This window comes from Cervus elaphus, chromosome 31 (genome assembly GCF_910594005.1).
Source record: "Cervus elaphus chromosome 31, mCerEla1.1, whole genome shotgun sequence".
Taxonomy (NCBI): Eukaryota; Metazoa; Chordata; class Mammalia; order Artiodactyla; family Cervidae; genus Cervus; species Cervus elaphus.
This window is the reverse complement of record NC_057845.1, coordinates 10,450,465-10,472,429: the sequence shown is the minus strand read 5'-3', so window position 1 is coordinate 10,472,429 and position 21,965 is coordinate 10,450,465. Positions and strand designations below refer to the sequence as shown.

Below are 21,965 nucleotides of genomic sequence, written 5' to 3'. Positions count from 1 at the left end.
TCTGGAACTTGAGCTGGTTTTATGTATGCTTACAGTCTTGTAAGCATTTGTGTTGCCAGACAATGATTACTGGATGATTTATAATTAATTGACAAGGAAATGAGTCCTGAGTATTCATTGGAAGGACTGATGCTGAAGCTGAAACTCCAATACTTTGGCTACGTGATGCAAAAAACTGACTTATTTGAAAAGACCTTGATGCTGGGAAAGATTGAAGGCGGGAGGAGAAGGGGACGACAGAGGATGAGATGGCTGGATGGCATCACCGACTCAATGGATATGGGTTTGAGTGGACTCCAGGAGTTGGTGATGGACAGGGAGGCCTGACATGCTGCAGTCCATGGGGTCGCAAAATGTCAGATATGACCAAGCAACTGACTGACTTGGGGCTTCTTTGAAATTTCTAAATTAGTTTATCTGAGCAGCCAATTAGAAAAAAAGAAAATAGACAATAATGGAAGCATATTTTAATTGGTATCCATGCATAATTGTGAATTCACTTTTGTTTCCACCAGAGAAACTAACTCATAATTTTCCCAAAGGATTTCCAAATTAAAAAAAAAAAAATTATCTGAAGTTTCTGAGAGCTCTCTCTCTCTCTTCTTCTGATGTTTCCTGTTCTTCTGAAGGCTCTCTTCTTTGCCATCAATCACCTTTGCATAACACTAAAATTGATGTCCCACAGAAGGTAACAATATATCTAATGATGATGGAAAAGTCTGATATGATATGATTTAATATCCATTGTGATTATGATAAACATTCTGAGAAATATATATATATATATATATATTTTTTTTTTTTCCCCAAAATTCTGACCCCAAGGATACAAAGGTCTTTTTGGAGGGACTTTGCTTTTCTTTTTCTGTGCCTTTGAGACATATATGTTCTACTTGGTCTTCTCTGAGAACTCTTGCCTAAATCATCTCCATTTCCTAATTCTGTAAAAAGTAAAAGAGGAATGAAGAGAGTAACATGGAAGCATATTTGCTACCATATGTAAAATAGATAACCAATGGGAATTTGCTGTATGGCTCGGGGAACTCAAACGGGGCTGTATAACAACCTAGAGAGGTGGGAAGAGGTGGGATTTGGGAGGGAGACTCAAGAGGGTGGGGACATATGTATACCTATGGCTGACTTATGTTGATGAGTCATGGTAGAGAGTATGGCAGAGGCCAGCACCATGTTGTGAGGTGATTGTCTTTCAATCAAAAATAAATAAACTTATTTTAAAAATAAAATAAAAAAGGAAAAGAAGACATTTAAACTAAAATTTCTCAATGAACTCTCATGCTCAAACTGCTTCCTTGAAATTGCTTATCAAGGGCAAATGCAAATCTTAAAATTTTTTCCATAAATAAGGAAAGACTACAGCCATCTGAGAAGTAGATTTAATTTATTCCGGCTGTTATTTATAAATTAGGGAGTTTTATGTTGTACCTGATTTATAACTAAAGTTTCAAAATAAACAAAAATATGAGATTCCCATCTGTATCTATCTATATGTGTGTATGTGCATTATATATGGTATGTTTCTAATTTCATATTGTATTATCAAAATTAATGTGTAAAGAGTTCTATGTAATTGGCTTAAAAAGTAAATGCTTATATAAATTCTCAGAAACGCAAGGCAACCTAACTAAAATGGCTTTCATGTTCACAAGAATTAGGAAATATTAGGTTTAATTAATACAAGCATGTCTTTAGAAGCAGTAATATTAAGTAGAATAGTTTTATTGTACTTAGATTTACTAAAAGTCAAGTTTGTGTTATGTCTGTTATAAAATTTATCAGCATGAAAAATAACTTGGTAAGATATTTCCTAAATAAATAAATGTAAATAGATTAAATAAATGTAAATGTAACAAGATTTTAAGTGACCTCTTTATTTATTTATTTATTTTCCATTTATTTTTATTAGCTGGAGGCTAATTACATTACAATATTGTAGTGGATTTTGCCATACATTGACATGAATCAACCAGGGATTTACATGTGTTCCCCATCCTGATCCCCCCTCCCACCTCCCTCTCCACCCGATCCCTCTGGGTCTTCCCAGTGCACCAGGCCCGAGCACTTGTCTCATGCATCCAACCTGGGCTGGTGATCTGTTTCACCCTTGATAATATACATGTTTCGATGCTGTTCTCTCTAAAGTGACCTCTTTAAAAGTAATCATTTATAGTATTTATACTTAAAAATAATGTCCCCCAACATTTTGATAAATTAAAAATTCATCGTTTTGCTAAACTAAGTTAAATGATAAAAATATATTAACTATTAGATAGGAACTGCTAACCAAAACCACTCACATTGGCCAGGCCCAATATAACCACTTGCATGAATCATATTACAACAGGGGTCTTGGTAAGGAATGCAGAACTAACAATCTAACACTAAGTAGAAGACTTTGGGAAAGATCAAAAAGAGAAAGGAGATGACAGTCCATATGTCCTACCAACATCCCAGAATCCTTCTCACCGGACTCTGTCTTGGCTAAGTGATGAGCACACCACCAGGAAGGACTTTGAGTCAGAATGATTGACCAGAGACAAGCTGGAAACTAACCCCTTTATCATAAACTCCTAGACTGTGAGCCACATAGCAAAGCAGTTTTCTTGGATTTCCTTACCCTGCTGCTCTCTGCCCAGGCATCCCTTACCAATAAAGCCTTTTGCTTTGCAACACATGTGTCTCCTTGGACAATTCATTTCTGAGTGTTAGACAAGAACCCATTCTCAGGCCCTGGAAGAGGTCCCCCTTCCTGCAACATATCTAGATCATTCTCATGCTGCATACTAAGTCGCTTCAGTCGTGTCGACCTCTTTGCGACCCTATGGACCAGAGCCTTCCAGGCTCTACTGTCCATGGGATTCTCCGGGCAAGAATACTTGAGTGGATTGTCATGCCCTCCTCCAGGGGATTTTCCTGACCCAGGGATCGAACCCAAGTCTCCTGCATTGCAGGCAGATTCCTTACCATCTGAACCACTAGGGAAGCCAGAGATCATTCTCAAGTGAAATTAAATACTGAGAGATTAACTACGAAACATAAGCTTCCTCTGGGCTTCCTAGGTGGTGCTAGTGGTAAAGACCCTACCTGTCAAAGCAGGAGACCCAAGAGACGTGGGCTTCTCTGGTGGTTCAGACAGTAAAGAACCACCTGGAATGCAGGAAACACAGGTTTGATCGCTGTGTCAGGAAGCTCCCCTGGAGAAGGGAATGTCAACCCTTTCCAGTATTCTTGCTTTGAGAAGTCCGTGGACAAAGGAGCCTGGTATGCTCCAGTCCATGGGGTCCCAAAGAGTGGGATATGACTGAGCAGCTATTACCTTCAAATTCCAGGCTTTCTTTTACAGAAAACTAAAGAAAGTTGGGGATATTGGTAAATGTGTTCACTGCCTCACTGAGAACCTATCTACAAGAAAGCATGAAATTATAAAATATATTCATAAGTTTGCCAGTCCATAGATTGCTAAAGTAAATGTTCAAAATTGCTTCCTTCCTAGTTTTCACTAGATATTGAAGTTTCAAAGAGTTAAACATTTTCATTATTATACATGATTAAAACTATTAAAATCAATAAGAAAAGCATCTTCATACTGAAAGAATTTTTTAAGTACAAAAATTGAAACGCATCTTGTTAATGGAAAAGAAAGCGATGTTATCCTAAAACTGGCTTTCTTAAATGGGAAAGAAGACAAAGGACACACTAGCATGGGGATAGAAAGTTGTAAAAGGCTTGTGAGAAAAAGAAGTCTTTAGAAAGGAATTTATATGTTGTCAGGATTGGCGAAGATTGGAATAAATTTAGCTAAGTAGATGAGTTTTAACATGAAAAGTAAGCTAGCAAAAAATTAAGCATTGCCTTTTGTTTTTCTCTCTGTGAAGCAGACAGTTTCCTTAGTTATTCTTCTGGTCTTAATAAGAATTTCAAAGAAAGTATTTTCTTTTGTTTTTGTTTACTTTTAATGAAATTTGTCTAGAAAGATAAAGATTTTATATTGTTCACCCAGGGTTTTTACAACTATAAAGCCTTTCATATTTGCCCTATGAAGCCTTCAAATTTTACTATGGTAAAATGGAAAATTAAGAATTGCTTTATAATGAACTTTGATCTTATTTAACTAAGCATTAAAAGGAGAAAAACTTGTTATATTTTGAAAAACTTTCCAAAATCAAATTCTAAATGGTCTTTTTGACTTAGAACTAATCATGAAATAAAGGATGTTTCACAGGACCCCTGAAATATCTCAAGGATACTTAAATATTAAAGATATTTAAAATATCTCTCTCTTTATTAACAAATTAATCAGGGTTATTTGATATGCTAAATTATATAGGAAGCATTGTCAAATAAGAGGTAATATTGCCTTTTTGTTGTTGTTGTGGTTGTTATATCTGTATAGGTATTTGTTTATAAGTAGCTGAGTTGGTAAAGAATCTGCCTTCAATGCATGAGACAACTGGTTCGATCCCTGCGTTGAGAAGATCTTCTGGAAAAGGAAATGGCAACCCATTCTAGTATTATTCTTGGTAAATTCCATGGACAGAGGAGCCTAATGGGCTACAGTCCATGGGGTCTCAAGATTTAGGCACAACTTAGCAACTAAACCACCACCATATGTCATAAGTATTTCAAAAACAATGTGAAATTTCTGGAAATCTTATACATCCCAGTATAACATTATCAGTCATAAGTCTAGCTATTTAAAATATTCTATGACTCCTTATGAAAAAAACAAAAAGATATGACACCAGAAGATGAGCTCCCCCAGGTCTGAAGGTGTCCAATATGCTACTAGGGAAGAGCAGAGGATGATTACTAAGAGCTCCAGAAAGAATGAAGTGGCTGTGTTAAAGTGGAAATGACACTCATTTGTGGATGTGTCCGGTGGTGATAGTAAAGTCTGATGCTGTAAAGAACAATATTGCACAGGAACCTGGGATGTTACCAATCAAGGTATATTGAACATGGTCAGGCAGGAGATGGAAAGAGTGAACATCAATATCTTAGGAATTGAACTAAAATGGAAGGGAATGGGCAAATTTAATTCAGATGACCATTATATCTACAGGGGCTTCCTTGGTGGCTCAAATGGTAAAGAATCTGCCAGGAATGTGGGACACCTGGGTTGGATCCCTGGATGGGGAAGGTCCCCTAGAGAAGGGAATGGCAACCCGCTCTAGTATTCTTGCCTGGGAAATCCCGTGGACAGAAGAACCTGATGGGCTATAGTCCATGGAGCTGGACATGGACAAAGAGTTGGACAGGACTGACCGACTAACACACACATTATATAGACTACTATGGGCAAGATTCTTCAGAAGAAATGTAGTAGCTTACATAGTCAACAAAAAAGTTGGAAATGCTGGGTTTGGGTGCAACCTCAAAAGTGACAGAATGATCTCAGTTTGTTTCCACACAAACCTTTCAACATCACAGTTATCCAAATCCATGCCACATCCACTGATGCCAAAGAAGATGGTTTACCCATTCTCTGAAGACCTACAAGACCTTCTAGAACTAACAACAACAACATCAAAATGTCTTTTTCATCATAGGAGATATGAATACAAAAGTAGGAAGTCAACAGGCAAGTTTGGCTTTGGAGTACAAAGTGAAGCAGGGCAAAGGCTAACAGAGTTTTGTCAAGAGAAAACTCTGGTTTTAGCAAACTGGTCATAGTAAACACTCTTCTCCAATAATGCAAGAGATGACTTTACACGTGGACATCACAAAATGGTCAATTCCAAAGTCAGATTGATTATAGTATTTTCAGATGACAATAGAGAATCTCTATCCAGTCAGCAAAACAAGACCTGAAACTGACTGTGGCTCAGATCACGGGCTCCTTATTGAAAAATTCAGGCTTATGTTGAACACAGAAGGGAAAAACCTTAGATCATTGAGGTATGACCTAAAGCAAATCCCTTATGATTACATAGTGGAGGTGATGAATAGATTCAAGGGATCAGATCTTGTAGATAGAGTCCCTGAAACACTATGGACAGAAGTTTGTAACATTGTGCAGGAGGCAGTGCATAAAACCATCACCAAGAAAAAGAAATGCAAAAAGGCAAAGTGATTGTCTCAGGAGGCTTCACAAATAGCTGAAGAAAGATGTGAAAAGCAATAGAGAAGGGAAAGATACACCCAACTGAATGCAGAGTTCCAGGGAATAGCAAGGAGAAATAAGAAGAAAACAATAGAACAGGAAAGTCTAGAGATCTCCTCAAAAAAATTAGAGATACCAAAAAAAAATTTCATTCAAGAATGGGCACAATAAAGACAAAATGGTAAAGACCAAACAGAGGCAGGAGAGATTAGAAGTTGCAAGAATACACAAAAGAACTGTACCAAAAAAAAAAGTACTAATAGGAAAAGCATGATGGTGTGGTCACTCACCTAGAGTCAGACATTCTAAAGTGTGAAGCTTAGGAAGCATTACTGTGAACCAAGCTAGTGGAGGTGATAGAATTTTAGCTAAGCTATTTCAAATCCAAAAAGATGATGCTGTGAAACTTATACTCAATATATCAGCAAATTTGGAAAACTCAACAGTGGCCACAGAACTGGAAAAAGCCAGTTTCGTTCCAATCCCAAAGAAAGGCAACGCCAAAGAATGTTTAAACTACTGTATAAATGATCTCATTTAATATGCAAGTAAGGATATTGTCAAAATCCTTCAAGCTAGGCTTCAGCAGTACATGATCCAAGAGCTTCCAGATGTACATTCTGGGTTTAGAAAAGGCAGAGGAACCAGAGATCAAATTGTCAACATTCCATGGATCATAGAGAAATCAAGGGAATTCTAGAAAAACATCTACTTCTGTTTCACTGACTACATAAAAACCTCGACTGTGTGGATCACAACTGTGGAATATTTTCAAACGGAAAATACTAGTCCACTTTACCTGTCTTCTGAGAAACCTGTATGCGGGTCAAGAAGCGATAGTTAGAACCAGACATGGAACAATGGACTGGTTCAAAATTGGGAAAGGAGTATGATAAGGTTGTACATTGTCAGCCTGCTTATTTAACTCACATGCAGAGTGCATCATTCAAAATGCCAGGCTGGATTAATCACAAGCTGGAATCAAAATTTCTGGGAGAAATATCAATAACTTTAGATATATAGATACTACTACTTTAATGGCAGAAAGTGAACAGGAACTAAAGAGCCTCTTGATGAGGGTGAAGGAGAGTGAAAAAGCTGGCTTAAAACTCAGTATTCAAAAAAAAAAAAAAAACTCAGTATTCAAAAACTAGATCACAGCATATTTTTCCATCACTTCATGGCAAATAGACAAGGGAAAAGTGGAATCAGTGGCAGATTTTTATTTTCTTGAGTTCCAAAATCACTGCAGATTATGACTGCAGCTGTGAAATTAAAATATGCTTGCTTCTTGGAAGAAAAGTTATGACAAACTTAAACAGTATATTAAAAAGCAGAGATAACACTTTGCTGGCAAAGGTCCATATAGTCAAATCTATGGTTTTTCCAGTAGTTATGTACAGATATGAGAGTTGGCCTATAAAGAAGGCAGTGTTCAAAGAAATTTATGCTTTTGAACTATGGTGCTGGAGAAGACTCCTGAGAGTCCCTTACTGCCAGGAGATCAAACCAGTCAATCCTAAAGAAAATTGACCATGAATATTCATTGGAAGGACTGATACTCAATAAGAAGCTCCAGTACTTTGGCCAGTTGATGCAAAGAGCTGATTCATATACAAAGACCCTGAAGCTGGGAAAGACTGAGGCAAAAGAAGAAGAGGATGGCTGAGGAGCCAATGATTATATAGCATCACTGACTCAGTGGAAAAAAAAAAAAATTTGAGCAAATTCTGGGAGGTAGTGAACAATAGAGGAGCTTGTGCTGGCCTCTCTATGGGGTTGCAAAGAATTGGTATTAACTTATCAACTGAACTACAAAAACATGACACAGAAAAAACTTACTTTTCTTGTCAATTACACTGTAATAGTCTTTAACCATGTTGTTTTAAGTCTTTGCCATTTATAGACAAAATGAATTGTTTTATTTTGAAACAATTATAAATGCATTTCATCTTTAGAAAAATTCATGCAAAGGACTCTGACACCATAGAAGGCAGGTTACTAATAAATTTTATATCATATCATTGACCTAGGTAAAAATTACAGAAATCTAATGAAGAAACTGATAGCTTTATAACCAGCTAACAAATGATTAAGATCAAGAATTAATTACATGGGAATGAATGAACTGATAAGAAAATTATAATTTTAATGACATTTTAATTGAAATATTGTTCTTTTACATTTTGCTTTTCCTGATTTATGGAAACACATTCTCTAAAACAGTGATTTGATAAGTAAACTTTTGCAAACACAGATTAAACATTTATATTCACCCCTACTTTACCATCCAGAATTTGGAAATTCTTAGTACTATTTTCATGCGAATATAGTTATCTATGTAAGTTCAGTCAGAATCTCAGTTCAGTTCAGTCACTCAGTCATGTCTGACTCTTTGCAACCCCATGGATTGTAGCATGCCAGGCTTCCCTGTCCTTCTCCAACTCCCTCAGCTTGATCAAACTCATGTCCATCCAGTTGGTAATGCCATCCAGTCATCTCTTCCTCTGTCATCCCCTTCTCCTGCCTTCAATCTTTCCCAGCATCAGGGTCTTTTCCAGTGAGTCTTCAGGTGGTCATCAGGCATCAGATGGCCAAAGTATTGGAGCTTCAGCTTCAGCATCAGTCCTTCCAATGAATGTTCAGAACTGATTTCCTTCAGGATTTACTGATTTGATCTCCTTGAAGTCCAAGGGACTCTCAAGAGTCTTCTCCAACACCACAGTTCTACATTCCTTCTAGAGTGTTTTTCATTTCAGTAATTGTATTGTTTGTCTCTGCGTGTTTATTCTTTAATTCTTCTAGGTATTTGTTAGCTGATCTTGAATTTTCTTCGTTTTGTTTTCAAGGTTTTTGATCATCTTTACTGTCATTATTCTGAATTCTTCTTCAGGGAGTTTGCCTATTTCCTCTTCATTTATTTGGACTTCTATGTTTCTTGTTTGTTCCTCCATTTGTGTGGTATTTCTCTGCCTTTTCATTCTTTTTTTTTTTTTTAACTTATTGTGTTTGAGGTTTCCTTTTCCCAGGCTTCAAGATTGAATTATTTCTCCCTTTTGGTTTCTGCCCTCCTAAGCTTGGTCCAGTTGTTTGTGTAAGGTTCATATAGGGTGAGATTTGTGCTAAATTTTTGTTTGACTGGTTTGATCTCCTTGCTGTCCAAAGGACTCTCAAGAGTCTTCTCCAATACCACAATTCAAAGGCAACAATTCTTTGGCACTCGGCCTTCTTTATGGTCCACCTCTCACATCTGTACGTGACTATTGGAAAAACCATAGCTTTAACTAGACAGACCTTTGTAAAAAAGTGATATCTTTGCTTTTTAAGATGTTGTCTAGGTTAATCAGTTTTCTTTCCAAGGAACAAGTGTCTTTTAATTTCATAGTTGCAGTCACTATCTGCAATGATTTTGGAGCCCAAGAAAATAAAATCTAATACTGTTTCTAATTTTTCCCATCTATTTGCCATGAAATGATAGGACTAGATGCCATAATCTTCTTTTTTTGAACGTTGGGTTTTAAGCCAGCTTTTTCACTTTCCTCTTTCACCCTCTTCAAGAGACTCTTTGGTTCCTCTTGCTTTCTGCCATTAATGTGGTGTCATCTTCATATCTGAGGTTTTAATATTTCTCCAGGCAATCTTGATTCCAGCTTGTTATTCATCCAGTCCAACATTTTATATGATGTACTCTGCATAAAGTTAAATAAATTGGGTGAGCATATACATCTTTGGTTTACTCCTTTCCTGATTTGGACCCAGTCCATTGCTGCATGTCCAGTTCTAACTATTGCTTCTTGATCTACATTTTAGTATTAAATGCCTTTATGGATATTAGGTTCAAATGCTGTTAATTGTTTTTGAAATTTTGTTATTTTATCTGTAAATGAAACTGATCCTGAATTTTTCTAGTTTTCTTCGATATCTGGCTATTACTCTCCAAACTAGTGTTTCTAGTTTTCATTTCAACCTTTTAATTTGGAATCATTGAGAATTAAAACTGTCCTTTAACTAAATGCTTGATGATGTCATGAGAGACATTTCAAATGTCAAAACAGGGTTCAACTCTGATATCTAAATATATTTAGCTGACTCTCCTCTGAATTTGGTGACTTATTGTGATCCAGGTTGCAATTACTTAAGCTAATTATTGTGTTAATTTCTACTCTCTGTTGTTTTTAAACTGGTCACACTTTGTATCACTTGTTACTATACTGCTGCTATAGGTTGACATCCTCCACAAGAAAAATCATAGTTTGATGTCTGCAGATGATTGACTATCCTTAAATAATCCCTCCTAATGTAGACCTGCCTCTTAAGCAACCTATATGCAGATCAGGAAGCAATAGTTAGAACTGGACATGGACCAACAGACTGGTTCTAAATAGGAAAAGGAGTATGTCAAGACTGTATGTTGTCACCTTGCTTATTTAACTTATATGCAGAGTACATCATGAGAAACGCTGGGCTGGAAGAAGCACAAGCTGGAATCAAGATTGCTGGGAGAAATATCAATAACCTCAGATATGCAGATGACACCACCTTTATGGCAGAGAGTGAAGAGGAACTAAAAAGCCTCTTGATGAAAGTGAAAGAGGAGAGTGAAAAAGTTGGCTTAAAGCTTAAAGCTCAACATTCAGAAAACTAAGATCATGGCATCCAGTCCCATCACTTCATGGGAAATAGATAAAGAAACAGTGGAAACAGTGTCAGACTTTATTTTTGGGGGGATCCAAAATCACTGCAGATGGTGATTGCAGCCATGAAATTACTCCTTGGAAGGAAAGTTATGACCAACCTAGATAGCATATTAAAAAGCAGAGACATTACTTTGCCAACAAAGGTCTGTCTGGTCAAGGCTATGGCTTTTCCAGTGGTCATGTATGGATGTGAGAGTTGGACTGTGAAGAAAGCTGAGCACCGAAAAAATGATGCTTTTGAACTGTGGTGTTGGAGAAGATTCTTGAGAGTCCCTTGGACTGCAAGGAGATCCAACCAGTCCATCCTAAAGGAGATCAGTCCTGGGTGTTCATTGGAAGGACTGATGCTGAAGCTGAAACTCCAGTACTTTGGCCACCTCATGCGAAGAGTTGACTCATTGGAAAAGACCCTGATGCTGGGAGAGATTGCGGGCAGGAGGAGAAGGGGATGACAGAGGATGAGATGGCTGGATGGAAACACCGACTCGATGGACATGAGTTTGAGTGAACTCTGGGAGTTGGTGATGGACAGGGAGGCCTGGCGCTCTGCGATTCATGGGGTTGCAAACAGTCAGACACGACTGAGCGACTGAACTGAACTGAATTGAAGGTAGATCAATACATTTCTGCCATTTCAGATCCTGCCTAAGACTCACTTCCAAATGATTCCCATTGTTCCAATGTTAATGTAAACTCTCTAAAAGTGTACTTCTCTCCCAACCACTTCTTTCTCTCCTCCTTGGGACATGACTTTGAGAACAAGAGTTCCCAGTGCCAAGGGAGTTGATATTTGTGCCAAATAACACAGTGATTGACCGTCAGTGCTTTCTAAAGAAAGATCTTAATCAAAAGGGAAAATTATAAAAGGAAAATCACAAAGAAGTCACTATTGTTGAGAGAGTGTTCTAAAATTAAGCCAAGAGAGCCATTAAGGGAGTGTAACTTTGCACGTCTCAGCCTGGATGGAATCTGACATTTTGACCTAATGAAGTCATTCAGAACATCTGTCAGAATCTAGTGACAGTCTATCTCCTTATTGAACCCCTACTGTGCAATAACTCATGTTTCCTTAAGGACAAATACTTTTCAACTCACATCAGGGTCAATCACAATTGTTGCTGGGCAACTTCTAATAATTTCATGGAGTTTTGTCTTTATAAGCCTCTGACTCTTTCTCATCCTGAAAACACGGAGGTTACCCACATCTGTGCCTCCTGAATTCCTATTATTAAGAACCCAGATATGCTTTTTTCCTTATTTGCATTATTTTCTCTTGCATTATTTTGTTGTTGTTGACATGCATCAGAATGTAAAATGGATCTTTTTATAGTGGATTCTGGTCTAGGTGTGAAACCCGGTACTCTCTAAATCTTTCCCTATTAAATTTTCTGATTTTTATGATTCTATTTTCATGTAGAAAACTTTATTTTTTAAAAAAATAATTTTATTTATATCTATTACAGAAATCATGCATACATCTTTGTTTTTTCCTAAATAATTCATCAAGACCTATCCATGGTTTCATCTACCTTATTCCAAAGCTGACATGGTTAGACTGAACATTAACCTTCTGACTATGATATTTCACCAATATTTACCTGTTTTTTTTAATTACCATCCTGAGTTTTCCCAACTACAGAATGATTAATTTCTTATTATTTCTTATTTTGTTACCATTATCTCCTCTTTCAGTGAAATCTATACCATTTCAGACATGCTTTCTCTTGTGTTTAAATTCATCCTCCTCTGTCTAATTTTAAGGTTACAAAATCTGTGTGCTGTACACATTTACACATTTTTAAACACAAAAATAACATACAACGTGCTGATCAGAGGTGCACAAGCAGCACACATCAATATAGCTTTAAAATCTGTCCTCATCACTTACAATATGTATGAAACATGAAAAGTTAATTTTTCTGTACTTCATTTCTTTCATCTGTGAAATGGAGCTGGTAACAGTAAATTTCACTATAATAAAGAAATTAATGCGTTATTAGATGTAGAGCAGTAGTGTAGCGTCTAGTACACAGTAATCACTTGGTTTTTACCTATGATTAGAATTTATTGCAGTGATATTTTTTTCCCTTGAGGGAACTACATAAAGTAATTCTGCAGCAATAAAAGACTGAGTTGTGATGACCTACTTAGTTTGTCCATGTTAAACATTTGCCAAGAAAACATCTGGAGATCAGCTGGGATCTCAATAAAAGAAATTAAAGGACAGCAGACAATAAAAATCCACTATTATGTACGAATAGGAAATCATCCAACAATAAAAGTTTGGTATAAGCATTAAAAGCAAAACAAAATCAATAATTATAGCATTAGAATTGAGAGAAAAACTTGAGAATATTGGTAAAACTGTTATTTTCTTGGATTGGAGGATATTATATTAAAAGCACTTTCCCAAATAAATTTAATGTAATTCAAACTTACATCCACACTTTTTAAACATAAAATTTGTATAAAATAATGAAAAAGTGAAAGAGCTGATAATTATTTTTTAAGTGGGAAGAAAATAAGAACAACTGATATAACTATATAAACATATTGCTTGAATGACAATTAAATAATAAAGAGTATTTTAAAATCACAATAATAAACTTATATGGCCTTAATCATGGACATATCATTGAAATAGAAGAAATAGTCCTGAAACGTTATGAATCCTACATAAATACTTAGCAAAATAATTGAAACAACACAATTTGAAAGAGATTAAATTGTATTTTCATAAACAATGTGGTAAAATTGGCTAGTTACTCCAGAGAAAATTCCAGAATATTTCTCTGTAGTAAACAAGCTGTAGGAAAAATTAAGAAATCAAAATAAAATAGCAATAACTGTTTTAATTAAAAGAACATAATTCATATTTATTTCACTTTCATATAGAGGGCCATTAAACAAAAGTCTAAATATGTTGAATTATTCATAAGGAAAAGACTGAGAGATTTTAATGTATAGAGATAGCCAGCTTAAAGATATGATTTTAAACCACAAAGAGACACCACTACAGACTCTTAAAATAGTTAAAGATACAGAGCAACTGCTCTTTTATATCCTGCCAAGAAAGGATAATTGGCACAGCCCCTTTGGAAAATATTTTAATATTAGCCACTGAAGTTGAAGACACATAATCCTTAAGACACAACAGTTCTAATGAAGTGCTCCAAGGGAAATTTGGGATGAGGAACTCAAGTCACTGGCATGATTTTTCATAACTATCTTATCCTTGATAACTGTGTACAGCAGTGTATATGAATCTACAAAAGTAATGTTAAGTGAAATCAGCCAACACAGGAGAAAGTACTTTATGTATGATGTCCCATAATAGCTGATAAAAATGCATGATATTGGAAGTCAGATTAATGAGGAAGGATAAAAGGGTCATGTTTTTTTGAGGACACAAGAGATTTCTAAGATGCTGGCAAAGTTCTAGTTCTTCAACTGGTTGTTTTGTAGGCATTTATTATTATTATTATTATTATTCACAGATCTGTTCCTTTGGTTGTGTTCACTTTTGTGTAAGGAACCAAAGAAGCTATAAAAGTGTGCTTTTCAGATTTTCAACTGAAAACCATACTGTAAAGCATGTAATTAATTGATTGCCTTTGGATTCCCTACAGCATTCACTAAGACCACACAGTTCCTGAGTTGCCACTAGCCAATGTATCCACAGTGGGGTACAAGAACCTGTCCATTTCTACCCAACTAAGAAATCCTGAAGTGGACATTATTTGCTCTGGGGCTTCCCAGCAGCCCACCCAAGACTTCCTCAGAACTACCCTGCCATCTGAGACTCTCACGACCTAATCCTTGATTTTTTCTTTCTTTCTTCTGTCTCAAGTCTCAGGCCTACATCATGACTTATGGCATATCTCTGCTTATTCTTTTTTTCTCTCTTTCATTTTTTATTTAATTCAATTTTTAAAAAAATTTCTTTTGGAAAGTGAAGTGAAAGTCTTAGTCGCTCAGTCATGTCCAGTTGTTTGTGACCTCATTGACTGTACCCCTTCAGGCTCCTCTGTCTGTGGAACTCTCCAGGCAAGAATACTGGAGTGGCTAACCATTCCAGGAGATCTTCCCAAACCAGGGATCAAACAGAGCTCCAAGGGAAATTTGGGGTGAGAAGCTCAAGTCACTGGCATCATTTTTCATAACAATTTTCATAACAATTCATAACATGGGTCTTGAGCATTGCAGGCAGATTCCTTACTATCTGAGCCACCAGAATATTGCAAATCAATTTTTTTTAAATTGAAATATGATTGATTTACAATGTTGTGTTAATTTCAGGTGTACTGCAAAGTGGATCAGTTATACATATTCATATATGCACTCTTTTTAAGATTCTTTTTCCAGGGGATAAGAGGGAATAAAGTGGGAGATTGGGATTGACATGTAATAAATAAAACAGGGAACCTTCTGTTCATTCTTGCTCCCTCTCCCTTAGAGTTTTTATGAACACCTCTCTGATAAATCTCTTTCACTTATTTCATCTTGGAGTCTGCTTCCTAGATGTGCATTAACACTGTTGGAAGCAAAAGTGATCAGACAGGCTATAAGGTATTTTTTGGCATGGCTCATCTTCCAGCTTGAAAACTTGGAAAAAATTTTCCAAGTTCTATAAACTATGCTGAAATATATCTTTGGAAAATATCCCCAGGGACAGAGAACTCCCTGGCTGATTTAGTGATCCAGTTATTTCTAAGGTGTGGAAGGAACAAGTTGCCTTAATATCTTGCAGAAGAATAATGAAGAACTGAGGACAGTTGAATCCTTAATGACAAAATGTGAAATTCAGAGAGCATCTCTGAGGTTTTACAAAGAGTCATAGTGTTGTAAAACTCCAGGGAATATTGAATGCCTAGGCAAGACTAGATGGGGAAACAGTGGAAACAGTGTCAGACTTTATTTTGGTGGTGGTGGGGGGGGGGAGCTCCAAAATCACTGCAGATGGTGATTGCAGCCATGAAACTAAAAGACGCTTACTCCTTGGAAGGAGAGTTATGACCAACCTAGATAGCATATTAAAAAGCAGAGACATTACTTTGCCAACAAAGTCTGTCTAGTCAAGGCTATGGTTTTTCCAGTGGTCATGTATGTGAGAATTGGACTATGAAGAAAGCTGAGCACTGAAAAATTGATGCTTTTGAACTGTGGTGTTGGAAAAAATTCTTGAGAATCCCTTGGACTGCAAGGAGATCCAACCAGTCCATCCTAAAGGAGATCAGTCCTGGGTGTTCATTGGAAGGACTGCTGCTGAAGCTGAAGCTCCAGTATTTTGGCCACCTCATGCGAAGAGTTGACTCATTGGAAAAGACCCTGATGCTGGGAGGGATTGGGGGCAGGAGGAGAAGGGGACGACAGAGGATGAGATGGCTGGATGGCATCACTGACTCGATGGACATGAGTTTGGGTAGACTCCGGGAGATGGTGATGGACAAGGAGGCCTGGCGTGCTGCGATTCATGGGGTCGCAAAGAGTCAGACACGACTGAGCGTCTGAACTGAACTGAACTGACTGAGGCAAGACTGATCTCTTCTGCTTTAAGTCTCGAGCCCAGGTTGGAAAAAAAATCTTAGGTTATAATATGCCACATAGGATCATAAAGGCTTACCTGGTGGCTTAGATGGGAAAGAATCCGCCTGCAATGCAGGAGACCCGGTTTCGATCCCTGAGTTGGGAAGATGTCATGGTGAAAGCAATGGCTACTCACTCCAATATTCTTGCCTGGAGAATCCGATGGATGGAGGAGCCCGGTGGGCTACAGTCCCTGGGGTCACTAAGAGGGGACATGACTGAGTAACACACACACACAAAGGAGCATCCACACAGAGAGGGCAGCAGGAAAAGCCTCTTTGAAAAGATACAACATTGAATTTGCTCTTTAAAATTGCAAACAATTTCAATTGTTTATAAATACAAAAATTAAAAATAATTAAGCCTCAAGGAAATGAATAAGAAAAGGTGAAAAGTCAACATCCATCTAAGGAGAGGTTGACGCATCTATTTTGACAAATGTTGCATAGCAGATGAGAAAGCTAAAAGTGCAGTCGGGGAAACCTACTTGGCCGTCCTGTGGTTAACAGTCTGTGCTGCGTCTGCAGGGGGCACAGTTTAATCCCTGATCAGAAAACTAGGATCATGAGTGCCCTGTGGCATGACCAAAATACAAATAATTATGTAACAAAATTTTTAAAAATTCAGAGAATACACTGGCCTACAAGATGCTAAGGCACAAAGCAGAGAAGTAGGAGCCTTTGCAGTTATTTTGCAATCATGAATATAATGCCAAATATGACCAAGAATAGCAGTAGCCCTCTTTATATTTTCACTCCAATCAATATTCAATAAAAATGTGCTATAGGTGCTCAGCGCTTACACCCCATAAGAGAAATATACTTCTTCCTAAAGATATAAAACGAAAACAATTTAAAAACACTGGTGTTTGAATTAGTTGGAGAGACATGTTCCTTGTTAGCTAGAGGTGAGAATGTATGCTTTAGATTAAAGAATCTGATTACATTGGGACAGCAGTTTGCCTCTGGTGTTTTGGTCTTGTACATACTTTAGATATCTTTGTCTGTTAACTTACGACACATGAAACACATCTATGATCATATGACAAGCAAATCTTCAGGTATCCTTTTTTGTTTCTCCCTCTACAATCAGCTGCCCTTACCTTCTGTACTATGTTTAATGCAATTCTTGACTCATCTACTGAAGATGTATTTACCTGGCTAGTTGACATAAAGACATGGAAAAGTACAAAGAGCATGATTAAATGGTCTTGTGAACTGTTTGTCATTGTGTGATTCTAGCCTTGTCAAGGAGAGATATGTGGAGTTTTATTTTTTTTTTTTTAAGAAAACCAAACCAAACAAAACATTTTGGTTCATTGAGGAGCTTTCTATCTAACCATTAAAGAAAGCCAATTTTCTGAAAGGCAAATGAACAAATACCTAGGAATATATTATAAAAATGGAAGGTTAAATAAATGCATTTTTATTTTTAAGGAACCAACCAAACAGTTTTTAAAATTAAAAGCCTATAAAACGTTGGATGCATTATGTATATCCCTAAGATATAGTGTATTTCAGGCTGACTAACTTAATTTGAGATAAAATTTCAGGACTACATAAATATGCCTTTGAGACTATAGAAATAAAGGAACACTCCTAAAATTGTTTTATAAATTTAGCATAATCTTGATACCCAAGTCAAAAGAAAAAAAATGTAGGTCAATCTCACTTCTGAAAAATAATTAAATATTCCATACATGAAAAAATCAACAACATTAACATAAAAATCCTCATGCTAGTCAATTTGACTCTAACCTAGAAATTAAAGGATGGCTTTATAGACAAGATTTGTGAGTGTTTATGTTAGTCGCCTAGTTGTGTTTGACTCTTTGCCACCCCCATGAACTATAGCCCACCAGGCTCCTCTGTCCATGGAATTCTCCAGGCAAGAATATAGGAGTAGGTAGCCATTCCTTTCTCCAGGGGATTTTCTCAATCCAGGGACTGAACTTGTGTCTCCTGCATTGCAGACAGATTCTTTACAGTCTGAGCCAACAGGGAAGCCCAGACAAATTATACACCTACCTAATATCTATTCTTTTCTTTTTGCTTGCTAATAAAAACTGTATTTACCTGGTAAGTAATTTCTCCTTTAAATTTCACTTTCATATCTTTGCAAAGATGCCATTTGACACAGTTGTATCCAATGAAATACTATTAAATCTACCAGAACATTTGAGTGGAATACTTTTTTTCTGTCTTTCAACAAAAGGGACAGAGATTTAAAGTCACCCTTTTCCATCTCTTTATTTATTGAATAATGATATGATGTCTGAAGCTCTAGTAGCTACCCTGGAACTAGGTAAAAATGTGAGAATGAAATACAATAAGCTAAGAATGACACAGTGAAAAGATGATAAAAGCCTGGATCCCTGACTCCATGTTTAAGTAATGAATTATTAATTTTGTCTACTAGCCATCTCTTGACTTATGTGGGGGGAAATTTGCTTATATTGATGTTAGTTTAGTTTTGTGATTATTTGCTAGTGACAGCACTCCTAACTGATATATCTCTAACATAAATAAATGCTATTCACCACATTAATAGACCTGATGGTTGAAACACAGGTGGTCAACTCAATAGATGTAGCAAAGACATTTTTTAAAAAACACATTTTTATAATAAAATAAATACAAAGTAGAATTCAAACAAAACTTTTTAAATCTTGAAACAAGCATAATTAGTGGCAGACTATTTGAGGCATTAGCTTTTAACTCATTTGTTTAAAATAGATTTAAACAAAACATAATACATGCAGCAAGACTGGACTATGCCAAAATTATAATAATAATTTATAAACATTAGTGGGTGCTGAATGGGGTATTTACCATTTTTCTCAACGTTTTGGCTCTGAAAGTCCCAAAAGAACAAGAATATTAGAGAGGCTCAGTCAGTTCAGTCTCTCAGCAGTGTCCAGCTCTTTGCTAGCCCATGGACTGCAGCACGCCAGGCTTTGCTGTCCATCACCAATGCCTGGAGCTTGTTCAAACTCATGACCATTGAGTCAGTGATGTTATCCAAGCATCTCATCCTCTGTCGTCCCCTTCTCTTCCTGCCTTCAATCTTTCCAAGCACCAGGGTCTTTTCCAAGGAGTCAGTTCTTCACATCAGGTGGCCAAAGTATTGGAGTTTCAGCTTCAGCATCAGTCCTTCCAATGAATATTCAGGACTGATTTCCTTTAGGATGGACTGGTTGGATCTAAGGGACTCTCTCAAGAGTTTTCTCCAACACCATAGTTCAAAAACATCAATTCTTCAGTGCTCAGCTTTCTTTATAATCCAACTCTCATATCCATACATGATTATTGGAAAAACCATAGCTTTGAAAAGCTGATATTCTAAAGAGATATACAGCTAGCCACTAATTTGCAGAATTTAAATACACCTTGACTTAAGTTGATTAAAAGGCAACCTAACACCTTCCCTCATCCCATAGAAGAGAGTTCTAGATTATTTATGAACATAAGTATTTATTCTTATTTCTCTGCAGGTTCAAGATGGAAGATTTTCTGAAACTTCCTAGAAATGACAGGAAGTTGCCTATGTTCCCAGTGATCATCATGGCAAGCAGTAGCGTTCTCTTACACAACAGTATGGTCATTCATTCATCTTGTTCAGTGCACAGCTAATCTCATAAACTATAAAGTAAATGCACTCTGGCAAGAACCCATGCCTTTCTTCTGGGTCAAGCAAAGGCCACGGCACATAACTGGCATCAGTCAATGTGATCTCACCAGTGAGAGCTGGCTGCCTGAGCTGCCTCTGTCTGGAGGGAGATTTCCAGAGGTCAGAAACTAAAGGTGAGTTACCAGAGGCCACCAGAGAGTGAATATTAGGCAATTACAGTATATACATGTTCACAGGGAAAATTTTGTAGAATTCACTAACACTGCCCTTGGAAGACAGAGCATTTGGGTGCTTGCCACATTTGTAGGCATTGACAATGAAATAAAATTTTGCAAATAATCCAAGTTAGATGTAAAGAATTTTGCCCTCTTCCTCTGACACTCTCTTTTTCTTTCAATTTTCGAGGATCCAGAATATCAAGGGAGGATAAGACAATAAAACTGACAAACAAAACCCAGGGTTTTAACACTTCCTCCACTGTGAGTTCACTAGCTAAGGAGTAGACTCCAACTACAGGAGAGAGAAGAAGTCGAGTTAGCTATGCTTGATGTTTTGGTTAGATTTGAAATTTAAATCCCTGAAGAAAATTGTAATTATTAAAAAAAAAAAAAAAAAAAACCTTATATTTGCAATTGAATGTGACCTTAAACATAGAAACTCTCTTCTCATCCAGGCATGGGAAAAGAGATTTTATATAAAACCACAAAAATGAAGGGCTTCCTCAGTAGTTCAGTGGTAAAGAATCCACCTGCAATGCAGGAAGAATCCATTTGATTTCTGGGTCAGGAGGATCCCCAGGAGAAGGAAATGGTAACACTCTCCAATATTCTTGCCTGGGAAATCCCGCGGATAGAGGAGCCTGGCAGGATATAATCCATGGGGTCTCAAAGAGTTGGACATGACTGAGTGACTGAGAATGTATGGGGATTAATTAAGGGAGAAAAAAGTAAAGCAAGTTATGTTTGTATTCCATTGAGTTTAGAAATTTCAAAATCTGGTAAAATTTTAAGAAACTCCAAATATTTTTAGAGATACTGAGCTTTTTAACATGCTCATCTGTTTTGGTGTGAATAAATAATGTTAGATTCAATTTTTAAGTACTGTGAGAAAGAAACTATGATCTAATTTCATTACAATCATAATCAGGATGAGAGATAAAACAGTACATGTTTGTGTGATTCCTTGTTCATTTTTCTGTCTTTGAGTCTTCTAAATATCTTTGACAAGCCATCTGTTCTGCCTGGTCTCTTATCTCATGTCCTCCACTTGCATTAAAGGATTAAATCTTTACTTTAGGTCAAGACTTGGTGAATTAAGCCATCTATATTTACCCTAAAATTTATTGGTATCATGAGTGAGCGTGGGAGACACTGGATACTAGTCATAAGCATATGTCAGGTGATTGAAATTTTCTTTCCTATCCCACCTCTTTAATCCTGTAAGATTAGAGGTTTGAAGTTCAGACCTGGGCTAGACGGACAGAGCAGACATTAAAGGAATTTTCTCTCTCTCATATGTACTTCTGTGTTCCAGAAGGACAAAACATTCTGACCTTTATAGCAATGTGGATTTTAGGAACATTATGAATAAATAAGCAATTTAGGCAGAGCTTTGTGAAGCCCACCGCTGAGGCTGAGACCCCAAAGTTGAAAGCACTGTCTGCTATTCTCAGAGTAAGGAAGAAAGCAAAGAGAAGGAAGAAGGAGACACAAGAGGACGGAAGAAGTGAGTGTAAGCGAAGGAGACCACAGACTGACATTTTCGTCATTTTAACCAAATGTTTGTGAATGACATGACAGAGTTTGTACTGTAAAATCATGCTTGTTTCCAGATTCTGAGCATAACATGTTCAACTGAAAAGGTTTAAAGGCATAATGAAATATTAATCCAGAGTCCACCCAGTTTTATGAAATATTTTTTACTTTCTTTAT

General features: G+C 36.8%; 1 long non-coding RNA gene across 1 annotated transcript; it reads right to left on the bottom strand.

The window, feature by feature from the left end:
• Window positions 1–235: 235 nt before the first annotated feature.
• LOC122687285 lies at window positions 236–21,377 on the bottom strand. The gene is made up of 3 exons (XR_006339093.1): window positions 21,366–21,377; window positions 11,298–11,302; window positions 236–378 (listed from the first exon to the last, which is right to left on the bottom strand). It is a non-coding gene; the product is annotated as an uncharacterized LOC122687285 (long non-coding RNA).
• Window positions 21,378–21,965: the final 588 nt, after the last annotated feature.